The sequence below is a fragment of the Ovis canadensis genome, chromosome 6, assembly GCF_042477335.2.
Source record: "Ovis canadensis isolate MfBH-ARS-UI-01 breed Bighorn chromosome 6, ARS-UI_OviCan_v2, whole genome shotgun sequence".
Lineage (NCBI taxonomy): Eukaryota > Metazoa > Chordata > Mammalia > Artiodactyla > Bovidae > Ovis > Ovis canadensis.
In genome coordinates this window covers 96966663-96986719 of record NC_091250.1, presented here as the reverse complement: position 1 = coordinate 96986719, position 20057 = coordinate 96966663, and positions in this window count along the sequence as shown.

Below are 20057 nucleotides of genomic sequence, written 5' to 3'. Positions count from 1 at the left end.
TTTAATTGTAATAAAAGATCCTTATTTGAGAAAAGCTTAATCCTCTAAGTTAGAAGCATAATTTAAGTATATACTTCAAAATTCAATGGAATTATAATACTTTTTATTAAAAACCGTAAAAGACAATTATGTAAGGTATTAGATAATTTATTTTAGTAAATTTTATAAGTATTGTGGTTTGATTTCATAAAAGCTTTTAAAAACATTTGAAATAATGTAACTATTCTAAATAAAAGAAAATAATGAGCTTTATAAAATTCAACTTTTCACAAATTTTTATTACAATACAAACACGCCTCTATATTTGCTTAGGGAAGGCAAATACTGAATTAAATTTAGACTCTTTCTAAATCCTAAACTTTTCAAGTTTTGTTAATATAACATTTACATAGAAATTCATAAAATTTTTCTTTTTATGCTTTTATAAGTAGAACATATTGTAAAATATATAATTATACTTTAGCTCATTTATAGAAACAGATTTATAATCACTAAAGAATCACTAAAATTTTTCTAATTAAATCTTAATAGAGTTACTTCAAAAATATTATAATATCATAAACTAATGACAGCCTTTTGTATGTGTATAAGTGTATGTGTGAGTTTTTGAGTATATGTATATATGAGTATGTGTATATAATGTATGCTTGCTATACATAGGGTATTTCTAAGTACTATTAGCTCAAATTTTTACCCCTTTTATGCAAGGTACTGAAGTCCTTTGGCATCTATTTTTATTTCTCTACTGAATAATTGCACAATATTATGATGGCACATATGTGGCAGACGTGCCATCACTTCTGTTTCCCACCCTCCTGGTTAAAATCAATAATTAATCATATTATTTTTTCTTGTTAATTATCACATGCCTTTTCACTTCTCCTCCCAACTGAGTATAAAACAGCCTCTAGCAATTGGTCGGAAGGGGCACACAAAATAAAATCCATTAGCTAAATCTAATAATTGTGTTCAATATTGAAAGGGCAATTTTATTAATCTACCCCACTTATTCTTATTGCATGGATATTGCATTTTAAAGAATTATTCTTATCTACATGTATTATCTTATAAGTATGTATTATTGTCCCTATGGATTATTTATTTGCATGTAAAGAATGTCATAGTTTTATCAAACTTAACTGAGCAAAAGAAAATATTAAAAAATACAAAGAGGGGCAATATTAAACCAAAAAAAGCCTAGAAATGATTGAAATTCTAGATTTATTGGCTTGCCTTGGGGAAAATATCTCATTTACTTGTCAATAAATTTATGGAAATATTTTAATAAAGTGAAACAAATATATACACATATCTAATTATTTTGATGATTTGTGATTTTTTAATAGATGTTTCAAAGTTGCTTAACTATTCAAAAGCATATGTCTCAGTGTTTTCCTTTTAGTTCACTATGCATTTGCACACTTAAAAAAATAGTTACTATCATCTATGCCCTGTGCAAAGTTTTTGATCATAGATATATAATGGTGAGCAAGATAAATATGGTCCCTGCTCTCACAGTGATTAAAGTTCAGCTAAGAAGACAATTTAAAAAGTATAATAAGTGCAGTGATAAGGGAAAGGCAGGATAGATGACATGGTAAACACAATAGGACCTACTCTAGCCTGGGAGGATAAGGAAAGCATCCTGGAAAAAATGGTCATCAATTTGTACCTGCATGATGCTTAAGAGTTGTCCAGGCTAAGAAGGGACATGGAGGCATATTGTAAGCAAAGCTATTGACAAATACAAAGACTTGAAGACCAAGAAGAATAAGGTAGATTCAAAAATTAAAAGACAAATATTGCTGGAGATTAGAGTGGAGATATAACAAGAGATGAATCTGGAGACATAGACAAGAGACAATAGAAAATAATCTTGGAAGTTACAATAAAGAGTTTGAACATTATTCACAAGGACTTGAAGACACTGAAGGTAAATAGCAAGTAATGTGACTCATTCTTCATTTTGGAGAAATCACTCACTCTAGTTAGTAATTATATAGAATACGAGAAAACAGAAGGAAGGCAAAACAAGTAGAGATGGCAAAAAGTCCAGGCAGATGATTATGGTGGCCTAGACTCAGACAATTGTGGTGGATATAGAGAAAAGTAATCCTAAAGAAAATCAGTCCTGAATATTCAGTGGAAGGATGATGCTGAAGCTGAAACTCCAATACTTTGTCCAGCTGATGCAAAGAACTGACTCATTTGAAAAGACCTTGATGCTGGGAAAGATTGAAGGTGGGAGGAGAAGGGGACAACAGAGGATGAGATGCTTGGATAGCATCACCAACTTGATGGACATTAGTTTGAGTAAGCTCTGGGAGTTGGTAATGGACAGGGAAGCGTGGAGTGCTGCAGTCCATGAGGTCGCAGAGTTGGACACGACTGATCAATTGAACTGAACTGAGCTGGTTCTTTGCACAGATAGTGGGGCACTGAACAGAATTTGATGTTGTAAGAAGAGCAAGTTTGTGTAGTTAGATGGGAATAGGAAAATAGCATGCATTAGTTCAAAATTAATTTTAGATGTGCTGAGTGTGTGATAAAGCCAATAAATATAACAGGTTGGCAGTTAGAAATAAAAAATACACCTATGCTGTCTCTTTGTACACACACTATATATATATATACTTGTGGTTCTGGTTTTATATATATATATATATATATATATATATATATATATATACACACACACATATGCCTAAGAATCATTATATAAAAAGTAAATTAAATTACAGGAGTGGTTACAGTTGCCTAAGTGTGAAGCAGGCCTAACAAAGAGTGTTAAAATATAGTGCCAAAGAGACATGAGAAAAACTGAAAATGTAAAGTATAACAGAAGACTTTACACCCAAAAAACAGAGAGAGAAAGAAAAGGGATATAGATTTCAGTGTATGTTAAATGGAATAGTGGGAAGCTGAGATAAATGACTAGAAATACTCACATGTAAATATCCATACTTAGTAGCCTACAAACAAAAGTAAAATTACCACTCAACAATATTGCTTTTTAAAGTACCAAGTATAAAAATGAGGGAGAGAATCATATGAATTTCTGGGAAGAACTTTCCCAAGAAAGCAAATATCAAGAGTGAAAGTGAAGTGAAAATGAAAGTCGCTCAGTGGTGTCCGACTCTTTGCAACCCCATGGACTACACAGCCCATGGAATTCTCCAGGCTGGAATACTAGAGCGGGTAGCCTTTATCTTATCCAGGGCATCCTTCCAAACCAGGGATTGAACCTAGGTCTCCCACATTGCAGGCTGATTCTTTACCAGCTGAGCCACAAGGGAAGCCCCATGTATAAAATAAGTCCAATCAATTAAATACTTGGTAAAATATACAATAAATTCAAAATTCATGTATAACACTAGTTTATTCAAATTCTTGTCCTAGCAGAAACTGGATCATGATAACTGAGCATTGAACTCACAATATATTGCAGAGAATGGAAAGCTATATTTTCCCTCTTTTAACAATATTTCTAAATCTCTTCTGATTAGAATCAGGGGATATATTAATGTTCAGAATCTATCCAGCAATCATTTGCCTAGAATCAATGTGTGAGATCAGAGTTTGAAAATAAGCTGTCTTAAAAATGTAGAAAAAAGGATCTAGAAATATTTCTGAACAGAAATAGTATGTAAGATTGTTTCAGTTTAACTAGGAAATGCAATAGAACAAAAATGTATGGAAATATAATAAAGGTACCTAAACTTCTTTCCTTGATGGTTCATATCTTGATTTGAGCATAGAGATCATGAACTATTATACCAACCAAGATAGTAAGCTCACAGCATCTCATAGTTGCTTCCCTTACATTCTTTGTCAGTCAAGATACTAATTAACGTACCTCAGTGTTCTCATTCTCAAAGCAGATCTTTTGTCTGCCTGAGAGCTTTGGTATCATGGGGAAAATCCTCTGTTCCTGTTTTGTCACCTGACTGAGACCTGTAGTCATAAGCACCTCTCCCACTGCCATCCAACTCTGTCAGTGCTGTGAAATCTACTGTTTTTTTTTTTTTTTCCTTGAAACTTTTGGTGAATTCCAGATTTTCTGATCTGATGCCAAGGAAATATGCCAGTTGGGAGAAGGCTGGGAGGAAAGCATAATCAATGATGTAGAAGTTGCTGCGTAATATCTAAAATATACTTTTAATCTGTAGACCAAATGGGCATTTTTGAGTTCACTGTAGAGACTGACTTACCCACAGCTTTGCTATTGTCACTATTTACAACTCTGATAATGTCAAGGGGCAATAGATACATTCACCAACATCCAGAAGCAATAATAAAATTATTATTATAAAATAATAAAATCCCATAGTTTTTTGTATTGGTTTATCCTGAAAAGTGAAAGATTTCATTATTTTAGTGTCATAAAGTATAAGTTGGGGTATTTTTGTGGGTAAAAAGGAAAACAGTTTTTCAAAGAGAAACATTTTTCTCCCAGGGGCATATTTTAAAATGGTAAAGATAGAGAAAATGAATGGCAGTAAAGTGTCATTTCATGACTTGCATTCACTCATTTAAATTAGTGACTTACAGATGTATATTTAAACATCTAGTCAATAAACACATTTTGTTAAGCAATGGGTAGGAGAAACTATAATTTTCTTATTCAAGGTATTGCCTCAACATTCACATTGAGAGTTAATTCACTGTGAAAATTAAACAAAGCAAAATAGAAGAAAGCCAGTGTTCATTAAATTACATCAAAGGCCAGCTTTATGATTCCTACTCTTTTATAATTTTACTGGTTATTATGAGTACTTTTCTCTAAACTTTTTCTTAAAGAAATAAAACCTTTAAAATACAGTTGGAGGCCCCTGCCTTTCTACAGCTTTTTACACTAAGGTTGTCATTACCTAAAATTTTTTGCTTCTTTCATACAAGATTTTATTATAAATGTATAAATCCATAAACTATGAACAGTTTTTATTTTCATCTTTGAATATTTATCTACAGTAATTTATATATATATATATATATATATATACACACACATGTTTGTTAGGTACTTAGAATAGGAAAAAGGAGTCCAAAATTTTGGTGGTTAAAAGACAAAGAAAGGGAAAAGTCCATGAAAAAGGAACAAAAGAAAATCTGCAGAACAGTGTGAGAACTTCAATTGAAACAAATATGCCCCGTTCTTGGCTAACCTAATGTGTGTAGGGCAGGCTCAGGGAGGAGGAGACAAAAATTATAAAAAGAGGGAGCCAAGAAGGATTGTGTCCTGTCCTTTGCTGAAAAAAACTCTTGAGCTGTAACCAAGCTGTAACACTGGCCCGCTGTTTCAAATCTTTGCTGCAGTGAGACAGAACTAAGGAGATTACACACTTCCCCGACATATCCATTTGTATTATATATATATCTGTACATGTCCATTTATAACTTCTTATTTTGGCATGACTGCACAAGTTTTAATTATCTTTAACACATTTATATTAATGTACTTAATTACGGTTCACTTTATAAAGTTATAAAATGTCATGGTGCGTTTCCCTTTTGGGTGGACTTTGGGAAAGTTTCCTCTAGGCTGACATCACAAGCATGCTGCATTCAATAGTCATTTACATGACTCCTTTGCACAAAGGTTTGAGATTTTCTGTGGTTTATACCTATTATGTGTGAAATTGCTAGAGTGCTGAATATATGCATGTTGAACTTTACTACATTTTGACATGTTTCTCTCAAAAGCACCAGTCTATATTCCAACCTGCAGTCTGTGAGAGTTTTCAGAGGGTGGAAAATTAATGTGTCAATACATACATGTGTTAGGATTTCTCAGAACTTTTGTTTTTGAGTCAGTTGTAGTAATTTACAAATTTCAGAAAAGTAATTTTATTTATTGTGGAAAAACTTCTTCACTTGATTTCAATCATCATCATCTGTACTTATTTCTGATTTTTGATGTTCATCAGTTTAATATACAGTAAACATTTTTTCCATGGTTGTTCTTGTAGCTCAATTATTAATGCATGTTGATAAAATGGTGTCAGTATTTTAATTATGCAACATTTCAAGCCTAAAGGGAAGTACGGAAATTGAAAAGAAATTATCTATAATTTAAATTAATAAATACTACATTTAAATAAAAATAACAGTTTATAAGGAAGAAATTATTTTTATATTTCCTTCATGTCATTTTCTAAGGGAGTAAGTTTACTCATAGAGTTGATATCCTGTTATACCCTTCCTTAAGTGTGTATTTTAAGTGTGATATTTCTTTACCATTCAACATTATTCTTTTGAGATCAATCTGTAATGAAAGTGCAAATCCAGCTTATTAATTTCAAATGTTAAATATTATTTCATTGTGTGACTATATTAGCATTTTCTTATTCATTTCTCTACTGATGGACAATGAGAGGTTCCTCAGGGTGTATAGCCCTGAATTAACCCATATTTATCCTGCAATGACAGAGATTTTAGCAGGGTTCGCTGATGATCTCTTTCCCTGGGTGACCAAGCCCAGCTGTTTAGCTGCACTAAGTGCTGGCTGATTGCTTTGTTGTTTTTAACAATATCCTGGGGCATAAATTGTTCCACAGACTAATTTAATCAAATTCAAGTGCTTGGAAAAGGGCCATTTCCTTTGTTAAAGCTTGAGGTTTGTTCTGTTCCCCAAAAGCAACCTTCTGCTTGTCTCTTGGTTCTTCTGGCCAACTATTTGGTCTGTATTTCTCCAGTGAATCTGCCAATCTCGTCCCAGTTGCCTTTCAACACAATCTATACTATTTCTGAGAGTACTCTTGGTCTTGAACTTCACACTCAGCTGCAAAGGAAGTCAGTTCTTAAGCAGAGAGATTGGAGCCCTCTGTTGTATTCCTCGGAGAAGGCAATGGCACCTCACTCCAGTACTCTTGCCTGGAAAATCCCATGGATGGAGGAACCTTGTAGGCTGCAGTCCATGGGGTCGCTAAGAGTCGGGCATGACTCAGCGACTTCACTTTCACTTTTCACTTTCATGCATTGGAGAAGGAAATGGCAACCCACTCCAGTGTTCTTGCCTGGAGAATCCCAGGGACGGGGGAGCCTGATGGGCTGCCATCTATGGGGTCGCACAGAGTTGGACACGACTGAAGTGACTTAGCAGCAATTGTATTCCTGCTTCTCCCCAGAGCAAATCTCTGAACAATGGCTCAGTGTTCAGTGTTGGCTCAACATCAGTGTTGGGGCCAGGGGCAATAGATCTTGACTTACTAGTTGAGCACTTGGTAGGGACGGGCAATAGCTCAAGTTCTCCTTGGCTTGCCTTTTCTTGTGTAGAACATTCTAACCCGAGAGCTGTGAAAAGATGATCTGGGCTTCAGTGTTCAGAAGCACTGAACCCCATGAGTGTGTTTAGGTGAAAGGGAGCCTTCCTGTTCACACTCACTTGGAACTTAGTTTCAGCAAGCAACTAGGAGATAGGGGCAGGATAAAAAATGCTGACATCCTGCTTCTTCCAGGATGATAACCATTCAACTCAGAGAAGGGGGTAAAGGAGTAGGGTTCTTGACCATAGTAATGTGAGCAAAGTTTCCATATCACTGAGTTGGAATGAGGAAGAACAGAGCAGGTCTTGGTTCAGAGACCATAAACTCTTTATTTCATTAAATAATTTTATTTACATTTCATTAAGCACATATTTTCATTTGTTATTTGCCCTTAGGACTATTTTCAGAGACATTAAATGTGTATGTTTTGTTTTTTTTAGTTTTTTATTTTTTAAATTTAATATCTTTAATTCTTACATGTGTTCCCAAACATGAACCCCCCTCCCACCTCCCTCCCCATAACATCTCTCTGGGTCATCCCCATGCACCAGCCCCTAGCATGCTGCATCCTGCGTCAGACATAGACTGGCGATTCAATTCTTACATGACAGTATACATGTTAGAATGTATGTTTAAGGATAAATTTCACCAGTTTTGCTGGAGGTGTATAGGTCTACAGATCTCCTCATACTGTCATCTTGGAAGAAGTGAAACTTCTGCCTTATTAGCTTTTAGGTAGAATCTCACAGCTCTGATACATAGTGTTTTAATTGTTGTTTACTTATACATGTATTTATCATTGCCACATTATTCATTCTATTCCCAAAAATCCATTGAAAAGTCTATGTTTTGTTTTATTGTATTATTTAATGGAGATGAGTTTTACAGAGTTATTTGTCATTGTCCATCATAGAATAATCTCATAATTGAATCCTCAATTATTTGGGGAACCATTTATGTTATTTTATTTTCCCCTTACAGTCCAGTTTCAAATTTGTATTGCTTCTTTACCATAAGCACTCATGTTAATGGATTTGATTCAATTTTACTATTGATATAAACTCATCCTTATAAAACCTATATGTGACATTTTGAATGCATGAGTTTCTATTTTTTTAAAACTGTATCATAAATCTCACTTTGTTTCTTGAAATTTTCACTTGAAGTATGTTTTAATATCTACCCATGTGGCTTTATGCACACTAGTTTTTTTCTAAGCAAATATTCCCAAGTACACATGTAAAAAATATTATTAGCTATTTTCCTAAAGATGAGAACCATTTCTAGTTTCTCCCTAACCATTTTTAGTTTCTCCCTAACTCTAGATATTTTACTAGAAAGATCATAATGCACACCGAGCAAGTTCAAATCTCAGCATATACATGGGGCATAATGAATCCCTTGATTTCTTCAAAATTACTTTTCATCCAAAATACTAGTGATGAGATAAAATTTATATTTTATGGCATGCCTAGAAAATTTTAAAAATGGGAAAAAATTATCTTCCCTTGGCTTCCCCTTTCTCCTCTGCTCTGCATTGTGTATCTGCATGATGCATTGACCTTCTCTATCAATAGAAATATCTATTCATTCATAAAGAGTAACATTCTTATAGAACCAAGACAACTCTTTAAAAGATAAGATTCCTTCTTGATCCTGAAATGGTCACAATGACTCATATTCTGTACTGATAAATCTGCAGTATATAAACTATCTATGTCATTTAATGTACAGTTCTCAGTTTCAAAAATCTATTTACCTGTGCTTGGATCTCTAACAGGTAGAACGGTTCTCAGAGCTTTGTCAGAGTTTGCTCACATGTAATAACCCTTATTTGATACAAATAAAATTCTCCATTTCTTAAAAAAAATTTTTTTTTAACTGGAAGGTAATTGCTTTACAATGTTGTGTTGGTTTCTGCCACACATCAACACGAATCAGCCATAGGAATACATATGTCTCCTCCCTCTTGAACCTGCCTCCTGCCTCTTGCCCCATGCCACTCCTTTAGGTCATCACAGATCACAGGGCTGAGCTCTTGTGTCAAACAGCAAATTCCCACTGACTATCTCTCTTACATATGGTAATGTGTATGTTTCAATGCTAGTTTCTCAATTCAACCCATCCTCTTCTTGCTTTGCTGTGTCCACAAGTCTGTTCTCTATGCCTGTGTCTCTACTGCTGCCTTGCAAAGAGGTTCATCAGTACCACTTTTCTAGATTCCATATATATGCATATGATATTTGTTTTTCTCTTTCTGACTTACTTCACTTTGTATAACAGGCTGTATGTTTATCTACCTCACTAGAACTGATATTCAAATTTGTTATTTTTATGGCTGTGTAATATTCCATTTTCTATATGAACCGCATCTTATTTATCCATTCTTCTGTTGATGGACATCTAGGTTTCTTTCACGTCCTGGCTATTATAAGTAGTACTGTAATGAACACAGGAATACATGTGTCTTTTAGAATTGTGGTTTTCTCAGAGTATAGGCCCAATAGTAGGATTGTTGGGTCATGTAGTAGTTTTATTCCTTATTTTTAAAGACATCTTCATATTGTTCTCCATAGTGGCCATGTCAATTTACATTCCCACCAGGTGATGCTAGTTGTAAAGAACCCACCTTCCAGTGCAGGAGACATAAGAGATGTGGGTTCCATCTCTGGTTAGGAAGATCCCCTGGAGGAGGGCATGTAACCCACTTTGGTAATCTTGCCTGGAGAATCCCAGGGACAGAGGATACTGGCAAGCTATGGTCCACAGGTTCACAAAGAGTTGGACATGCCTGAAGTGACTTAGCATGTGCAAGAGAGTTCCCTTTTCTCCACATCCTCTTCAACATTTATTGTTTGTAGAATTTTGATGATGGCCATTCTGAGCAGTGAGAGGTGAAATCTATGTGTATTTTTGATTTATATTTCTCTATTAATAAGCAATGTTGAGCATTTTTTTTTTATGAGTTTATAAGCCATCTGGATATCCTCTTTGGAGAAATGACTGTTTAGGACTTCTGCCCAGTTTTTGATTGGGTTGTTTGTTTTCTTTGATATTGAGCTGCATGAGCTGCTTGTATATTTTAGAGATTAATTCTTTGTCAGTTGCTTCATTTGCAATTCTTTTCTCCCATTTTGATTATTGTCTTTTCATCTCAATTATGGTTTCTTTTGCTATGCAAAAGCCTTTAAGTTTAATCAGGTTCCATTTGCTTATTTTTGTTTTTATTTCCATTATTCTAGGAGGTGGGTCAAAGAGGGTCTTGCTTGTGATTTATGTCAAAGAGTGCTTTGCCTATGTTTTTCTCTAAGAGTTTTATATTTTCTGATCTTACATTTAAGTCTTCAAGTTTCAGTTTATTTTGAGTTTATTTCATGTATGGTGTACACCAAGAGGTGTTCTAATTTCATTCTTTAACATATAGCTGTCCAATTTCCACAGCACTAATTATTGAGGAAACAATCTTTTCTCCATTGTATATTCTTGCCTCCTTTGTCAAAGATAAGTTGCCCATAAGTGCATGGAATTATCTCTGGGCTTTCTATCTTGTTCCATTGGTCTATATTTTTGTTTTTGTGCCAGTACCATACTGACTTGATGACTGTAGCTTCATAGTATAATCTGAAAATAGGAAGATTGATTCCTCTGGCTTCATTTTTCTTTCTCCAGATTGCTTTGGCTATTCAGGGTCTTTTGTGTTTCCGTATGAGTTGTGAGATTTTTTGTTTTAGTTCTGTGAAAAATGCCATTAGTAACTTGATAGAGATTGCATTAAATTTGAAGATCATTTTGTGTAGTAAAGTTATTTTCGTAATACTATTCTTCCAATCCTAGGACATGGTATTATCTCTACCCATATATTAATGACATCTTTTATTTCTTTTACATGTGTCTTATATTTTTATGTATACAGCTCTTTTGTCTCCTTAAGTTCAGTTCAGTTTAGTCACTCAGTCATGTATGACTCTTTGTGACCTCATGAAACTCAGCACACCAGGCCTCCTTGTCCATCACCAACTCCCAGAGTTCACTCAAACTCATGTCCATCGAGTCAGTGATGCCATCCAGCCGTCTCATCCTCTGTCATCCCCTTTTCCTCCTGCCTCCAATCCCTCCCAGCATCAGAGTCTTTTCCAATGAGTCAACTCTTCGCATGAGGTGGCCAAAGGACTGGAGTTTCAGCTTTAGCATCATTCCTTCCAAAGAACACCCAGGACTGATCTTTAGAATGGACAGGTTGAATCTCCTTGCAGTCCAAAAGACTCACAAGAGTTTTCTCCAACACCACAGTTCAAAAGCATTAATTCTTCAGTGCTCAGCTTTCTTCACAGCCCAACTCTCACATCCGTACATGACCACTGGGAAAACCATAGCCTTGATTAAACAAACCTTTGTTGGCAAAGTAATGTCTTTACTTTTGAATATGCTATTTAGGTTGGTCATAACTTTTCTTCCAAGGAGTAAGCGTCTTTTAATTTCATGGCTGCAGTCACCATCTGCAGTGATTTTGGAGCCCCCCCACATAAAAGTCTGACACTGTTTCCACTGTTTCCCCATCTATTTGCCATGAAGTGATGGGACCAGATTCCATGATCTTCGTTTTCTGAATGTTGAGCTTTAACTTTTTCGCTCTCCTCTTTCACTTTCATCAAGAGGCTTTTTAGTTCCTCTTCACTTTCTGCCATAAGGGTGTGTCATCTGCGTATCTGAGGTTACTGATATTTTTTCTGGCAATATTGATTCCAGCTTGTGCTTCTTCCAGCCTAGCGTTTCTCATTATGTACTCTGCATATAAGTTAAATAAGCAGGGGGACAATATACAGCCTTGACATACTCCTTTTCCTATTTGAAACCAGTCTGTTGGTCCATGTCCAGTTCTAACTGTTGCTTCCTGACCTGCATACAGGTTTCTCAAGAGGCAGGTCATGTGGTCTGGTATTCCCATCTCTCTCAGAATTTTCCACAGTGTATTGTGATCCACACAGTCAAAGGCTTTGGCATGGTCAATAATGCAGAAATAAATGTTTTTCTGGAACTCTCTTCCTTTTTCCATGATTCAGCAGATGTTGGAAATTTGATCTCTTGTTCCTCTGCCTTTTCTAAAACCAGCTTGAACATCTGGAAGTTCACGGTTCACATATTGCTGAAGCCTGGCTTGGAGAATTTTGAGCACTACTTTACTAGCATGTGAGATGAATGCAATTGTACAGTAGTTTGAGCATTCCTTTGCATTGCCTTTCTTTGGGACTGGAATGAGAACTGACCTTTTCCAGTTGTCTCCTTAGGTAGGTTTATTCCTAGGTATTTTATTCTTTTCGTTGTAATGGTGAATGGAATAATTCCTTAATTTCTCCTTTTGATTTTTCATTGTTAGTGTATAGGAATGCAAAGGATTTCTGAGTATTGACCTTGCATCCTGAAACTTCACTAAATTCACTGATTAGCTCTAGTAATTTTCTGATAGAATCTTTAGGGATTTTTATGCATGATATCATATCTTCTGAAAATAGTGAGTTTTACTTCTTTTCCATTCTGGATTCTTTTCATTTCCTTTTCCTGTCTAATTGCCATGGCTGCTGCTGCAAACTATGTTGAATAATAGTGATGAGAGTGGACAACCTTGTCTTATCTTAGAAGAAACATTTTCAGTTTTTTGCTATTAAAATTCTCCATTTCTTTATTAGATCACCTATTAACATTTCACTGACACTGATCACTCTGCAAACTTTTTTATAGTTGGTCTAGGCTGATGGAAATAAATGATCTTTGTTGTAAATTCTGAGTTAGGGAGCACTGGAATTTTTTTGATGGTGGACCTTCCTGGGATTAAAAACAAGTTGCATGTCTTACAGTGAGCATTGGAAATCCAGATTCCTACTCCCAGATACTATTTTGACCTGAAACTTTCAAAGGATACCACAAAGTCAACTTGTCTTAAATCTCTGGCTTTATCTGGTCTCTTAACTTGGTACTTGAGGGTATTTGTTTCCTTTGAATTAGCTTCTTCTTTAATTGTTATGATTTAACTAGTCTTTCTGTGTGTCATAATGGGATAAGAGTGCTTGTCCATCACCTGTATTTGTCATGATGCTAAAACTCTAAGCATTGCTTTCCAAAATTGAATTCATTTATACAGTTGGTAGTTGAGAATTTTGACTAATGAGAACATATGGTACTGTCAGTATAATGATGGCATGCTATTTAGAATAAAGTCAATTATCAATCAAATTAATCATTATTCTTTTAAGCAGAATGTGCACTACATGGCTCAGAACACAATGCATAATGTGCCTCCTGGAGTCACAAAATGCAAAACATGGTAGACAATGAAAAGAACTACTGGTAAAGCAGAAATATTCATAAAAAGTAAACATTTTATAGAATCAATTTTTCCATGATCAGCTGGATAAGAATAAATCAGAGTAATTATTGTATCGTGTCTTAGAGGAAAAATGAGATATAAATATCATTAACTTATTCCTGATGTCTATGTCTTATTTTCTTACCTTGAAAGCAAAATTAGGATGTCAAACATCATTTCAGAAAGAAAAAAGTTCACAATGTATGCAATGTATCCTGATAAGTTCATTCTTGGTTTTATGATATATTTATTAAAGTACAATTGTTGGCAGATCATTTGGAGAATGAGATGGTGGAGGAAGTGTGTAAATTTGAAAGACTACTGCACTGCTATGCAGCAATTTTCTGAAACTATATTGACAGGAATATCATTTCAATAGTTTTATTATTTTTTGCCACTAATTGATACTAGCAAGGAATGATGTGGCTAAAATAGAGGAAAACTAAATGGGGGTAACATTATCATTTGACTTTCAGGGCTCTGTCTGGATTTGCTGAGGGTGAGGAAGGAAAACTAAAGATGATTTTTATGTCTATAAGAATGTTTAAGTATTCAGTATTATAATATTTCATTTGATTGAAGAAGAAAACATGTTCATTTAGATTTGCAGGTTTTCTAAACTAAATTAAGAATGTGTACCTTTAAATTTCATTTAAAATGACTTGAGGCCTCCAAAGTTCCAAATAAACAGGTTAGAATTCATAGTTTAACCATTTTAGGATGTCTTTCATTCAAAATAAAGTTAGATTTGGTCTAGAAGACATTGTTTCAAAATAGAGAAGTTTAATTTAACAATGCTAATCATATAAAAAATTAGGTAATATCCTTGGTATATCATGCTTTAGAAAATGAGAGTTCCCGGAACTTCATGAAGTTATATACTCAAATTTTATTTTTGATTGAGGAAACATAATAAACATTAAAATCAAATCAGACAGTTCATCCCTTAAAATTGATCTCATACCAATAAAAATGTTAAACTACTTATAAAAAGTAAAAGTCAGTTCAGTAACAGTTGTGTCCAACTCTTTGCAACCCTATGGACTGCAGCTTGCCAGGCTTCCCTGTCCATCACAAACTCCTGGAGCTTGCTCAGATTCATGTCCATGGAGTCAGTGATGTCATCCAACCATTTCATCCTCTGTTGTCCCTTTCTCCTCCTGCCTTCAATTTTTCCAAGCATCAGGGTCTTTTCTAAGAAGTCAGTTCTTCACATCAGCTGGCCAAAGTATTGGAGCTTCAACTTTAGCATCAGTCCTTCCAGTGAATATTCAGGATTGATTTCCTTTAGGATTGACTTTTTTGATCTCCTTGTAGTCCAAGGGACTCTCAAGAGTCTTCTCCAACAGCACAGTTCAAAAGCATTAGCTCTTTGGTGCTCAGTTTTATTTATAGTTGAACTCACATCCATATATGACTACTGGAAAAACCATAGCTTTGACTAGATGAACATTGTTGACAAAGTAAAAAGAAAAGGAAAAAGAAAAATATACAATTTTCAAAGTTGATTTTTACAATAACACTTTATTTCTGTTATAAATAATCTAAGCAGAGAAAGCAACCAAAATTAATCAAAAATATGGTGATACTAGAAAAAGTACATATAAAAATCTAACTAAAATATAGCTGTGTGTGTGTGTTTGTGTTTGTGTATGACAGGATAAACTGTAGAAATGTAGTGATTTGCTTTTTGCTTATGACTTTCAATATCATGGAATAACTGAGTTAGTAGAACTCTTGGATATGATATGACCTAATATGTAGTCCTGAAGCTCGTTAGTGACTCAGCTATATTGAATATATTTGTGTTGCATGTCACCACCTCAAAGAGTTATCTTATTATCGTAATAGTCAAAAGATGTTTTATTTTGTTGTTTCTATGTCTAGCTGAAATCTCTCTTCCTTTAACTTGATTTACTTTGGCTTGATTTTTTTCAGGATGGGGAAAACTTGTATTTTCCTTTTCTCCCACAAATGCAGAGACACAAATTGAGACAAATGAGCCTGATTTTAGTTACTTCTTCACTCTCTAGCTACATGTTTTTCACTTAAAGTAGTGATTTGGTTTTTCTCATTTACCAATATTATTTTGCTAGCTCTTACTGAACTTTTAATGAAGTGTAAGTCATATCCTTTTCCAGTTTTGCTGTATTATACTCATTTTTTCCCTTTATTCATTCTTTATTGTTAATGTTTGTCATTTAGAACTGTATTACAGAATCCTACCATTTACCTATTAAACACTCTCAACTTTAACAAATGTTACCTATAAAACTTAAAATTTATGTAAAACTTTGTGTAGATTAGAAAAATATATCATAGTGTCTGAAAGAGAAAAATTCAGTTTAATAATTGCAGGGTTCACCAAGGATGCTGATAATGAACTACAGTCAAAACTATATAAAAAATTATAATCAAAGTCTCACTTTTACTCTCCCTGTAGGCGGATATTTTTATTCATTTTTAATTTTCATGCTTCTACTTTTTCTTCATGAAAATACAAGCAAATGTGAATATACATTCTTATTTCTCCTTTCTTACACAGAATTGTAATAGCTAATATTTCCTGAATTCTTATTACATGTCTACTCTATTTAACAGATCATCAACTCAAATTTATGAGGTAGGTACTATATTATTCTTATTTATCATGGAAGGAATTGAAATGCAAAACATTTTAGTATTTTGAACAAAATAATATTGTTAAGTATGGGAGCTGGGCTTTGAATCTAGAAAGTCTGTCTCCTGGGCTTGAAATCTTAATCTATAAAATTTATGGAAGTCTATTTAAAAATTATAGAAGAATTCCTAGACTGATGTATTTAATCCTAACAGTAGATCTCATGATTTCATCAAAACATGCTCATTGACAGATGAATCAAGTGAATTAAAAGTAAGATATTCTTGTTTAAATGCATCTACATACTTTTTAGGTATTTATAAAGCAAATATAAGAGCACAGCACAGACTCTGGCATTTACCCAGATATTGTCACCCTATGACAATAACCAAATTACTTCACTTCACTGAACTTAGATTTCTTGATCTCAATAAAGAGGGTACTCATAGCATATGCTCACTTCATAGTGTTGTTGCAAGGCTAAAAGCACATCATATACATATAGTTCTTAGTTCAGGACCTGTCACACTCTAGGTGCTCAATAAATGGCAGTTCAAAGTCTCATTTGTGTTATGGTACATGAAATAATTATAGATTTTTCAGAAAATAAGGGACTAATTATTTCTAATAAATCAAATTACATCACTGATTTAAGTCTTTAATGAGGATGATGTATTCACAGATATATCATCTTTTTGAGCATAATGTCATATTTTTCTGTTCACTTTTAATTGTCACTCACATGGGTTGCTTCAATCTCATGTATATGCCTAAGAAATATCTTTGTAAATCTGACATCATTAGATGAAATTGAGGCAATGCAGTTTTTTTGTTTGTTTGTTTGTTATTCATCTCCTTCACTGGTCTTAAAGTGAACAATAAGGCATAATACAAGTCACTTAAAATAACAGATGGGAGCTTTCCTGTAACACTTCTGTTCCAAGGAAATTTGCAGAACTATCTTTGACTTTGAGTATTGTATACAAATTCAGGCACATTTTCAGATTGGGCATTCCAAGTGGCTCTCCCTTTAAATTCATAAAGTTTAGCCTCTGACTTGAAATTTGAGAATTAAAACAAAACTATGTGACAGGCTACCATAAACCCGAGGTCAGGGGGGTGGCTGAGAGGAGTTACCCCATGCCCAAGGTCAGGGTGGTGGCCGAAAGAAGCTACCCCATGTCCAAGGTCAGGGACAGCAGCTGAGAGGAGCAACCCCAAGTCCAAAAGCGGCAGCTGCAGGGACACAGGAGGGCCGAGAGGAGCTACTCAATCAATGTTCAAGGTCAGGAGGGGCAGTGGTGAGGAGAGACACCTCGTCCAAAGTAAGGAGCAGTGGCTGTGCTTTGCTGGAGCAGCCATGAAGAGATATCCCACGTAAAAGGTAAGAGAAACCCAAATAAGACGGTATGTATTGTGAGAGAAATCAGAGAGCAGACACACTGAAACCATAGTCAATCTAATCACAGGGACCATAGCCTTGTCTAACCTAGTGAAACTAAGCTATACTATGTGGGGACACCTAAGATGGGCAGGTCATGGTGGAGAGTTATGACAGAATGTGGTCCACTGGAGAAGGGAATGGCAAACCACTTCAGTATTCTTGCTTTGAGAACCCCATGAACAGTATGAAAAGGCAAAATGATAGGATACTGAAAGAGGAACTCCCCAGGTCAGTAGGTGCCCAATATGCTATTGGAGATCAGCGGAGAAATAACTCCAGAAAGAATGAAGGGATGGAGCTAAAACAAAAACAATACCCAGTTGTGCATGTGACTGGTAATAGAGGCAGTTCCAATACTGTAAAGAGCAATATTGCATAGGAACCTGGAATGTCAAGTCCATGAACCAAGGCAAATTGGAAGTGGTCAAACAGGAGGTGGCAAGAGTGAACGTCAAAATTCTAGGAATCAACAAACTAAAATGGACTAGAATGGGTGAATTTAAGTCAGATGACCATTATATCTACTATTGCAGGCAGGAATCCCTTAGAAGAAATGGAGTAGCCATCATGGTCAACAAAAGAGTCCAAAATGCAGTACTTGGATGCAATCTCAAAAATGACAGAATGATCTCTGTTTGTTCCGAAGGCAAACCATTCAATATCACAGTGTTCCAAGTCTATGCCCCACCCAGTAATGCTGAAGAAGCTGAAGTTGAACAGTTCTATGAAGACCTACAAGACCTTTTAGAACTACACCCAAAAAAGATGTCCTTTTCATTATAGAAGACTTGAATGCAAACGTAGGAAGTCAAGAAACACCTGGAGTAACAGGCAAATTTGGCCTTGGAATGTGGAATGAAGCAGGGCAAAGACTAATATCGTTTTGCCAAGAAAATGCACTGGTCATAGCAAACACCCTCTTCCAAAAACACAAGAGAAGACTCTACACATGGACATCACAAGATGGTCAACACCGAAATCAGATTGATTATATTCTTTGCAGCCAAAGATAGAGAAGCTCTATATAGTCAGCAAATACAAGACCTGGAGCTGACTGTGTCTCAGATCATGAACTCCTTTTTGCCAAATTCAGCCTTAAATTGAAGAAAGTAGGGAAAACCAGGAGATCATTCAGGTATGACCTAAATCAAATCTCTTATGATTATACAGTAGAAGTGAGAAATAGATTTAAGGGACTAGATCTGATTAGATAGAGTGCCTGATGAACTATGGACTGAGGTTCATGACATTGTACAAGAGACAGGGATCAAGACCTTCCTCATGGAAAAGAAATGCAAAAAAGAAAATGGCTGTCTGGGGAGGGCTTACAAATAGCTGTGAAAAGAAGTGAAATGAAAAGCAAGGAGAAAAAGAAACATATAAGCATCTGAATGCAGAGTTCCAAAGAATAGCAAGAAGAGATAAGAAAGCCTTCCTCAGTGATCAGTGCAAAGAAATAGAGGAAAAGAACAGAATGGGAAAGATTAGAGATCTCTTTAAGAAAATTAGAGATACCATGGGAACATTTCATGCAAAGATGGGTTCAATAAAGGACAGAAATGGTATGGACCTAATAGAAGCAGAAGATATTAAGAAGAGGTGGCAAGAATACACAGGAGAACTGTACAAAACAGAGCTTCATGACCAAGACAATCACGATGGTGTGATCACTCACCTAGAGCCAGACATCTTGGAATGTGAAGTCAAGTGGGCCTTAGAAAGCATCACTACAAGCAAAGCTAGTGGAGGTGATGGAATTCCAGTTGAGCTCTTTCAAATCCTGAAAGATGCTGTGAAAGTGCTGCACTCAATATTCCAGCAAATTTGGAAAATGCAGCAGTGGCCACAGGACTGGAAAAGGTCAGCTTTCATTCCAATCCCTAAGAAAGGCAATGCCAAAGAATGCTCAAACTACCACACAATTGCACTCATCTCACACGCTAGTAAAGTAATGCTCAAAATTCTCCAAGCCAGGCTTCAGTAACATGTGACCATGAACTTCCAGATGTTCTGGCTGGTTTTAGAAAAGGCAGGGGAACCAGAGATCAAATTGTCCACATCCGCTGGATCATGGAAAAAGCAAGAGAGTTCCAGAAAAACATCTATTTCTGATTTATTGACTATGCCAAAGCATTTGACTGTGTGGATCACAATAAACTGTAGAAAAATCTGAGAGAAATGGGAGTACCAGACCACCTGATCTGCCTCTTGAGAAACCTGTTTGCAGGTCAGGAAGCAACAGTTAGAACTGGATATGAAACAACCGACCGGTTCCAAATAGGAAAAGGAGTGCGTCAAGGCTGTATATTGTCACTCTGCTTATTTAACTTCTATGCAGAGTACATCATGATAAATGCTGGACTGGAA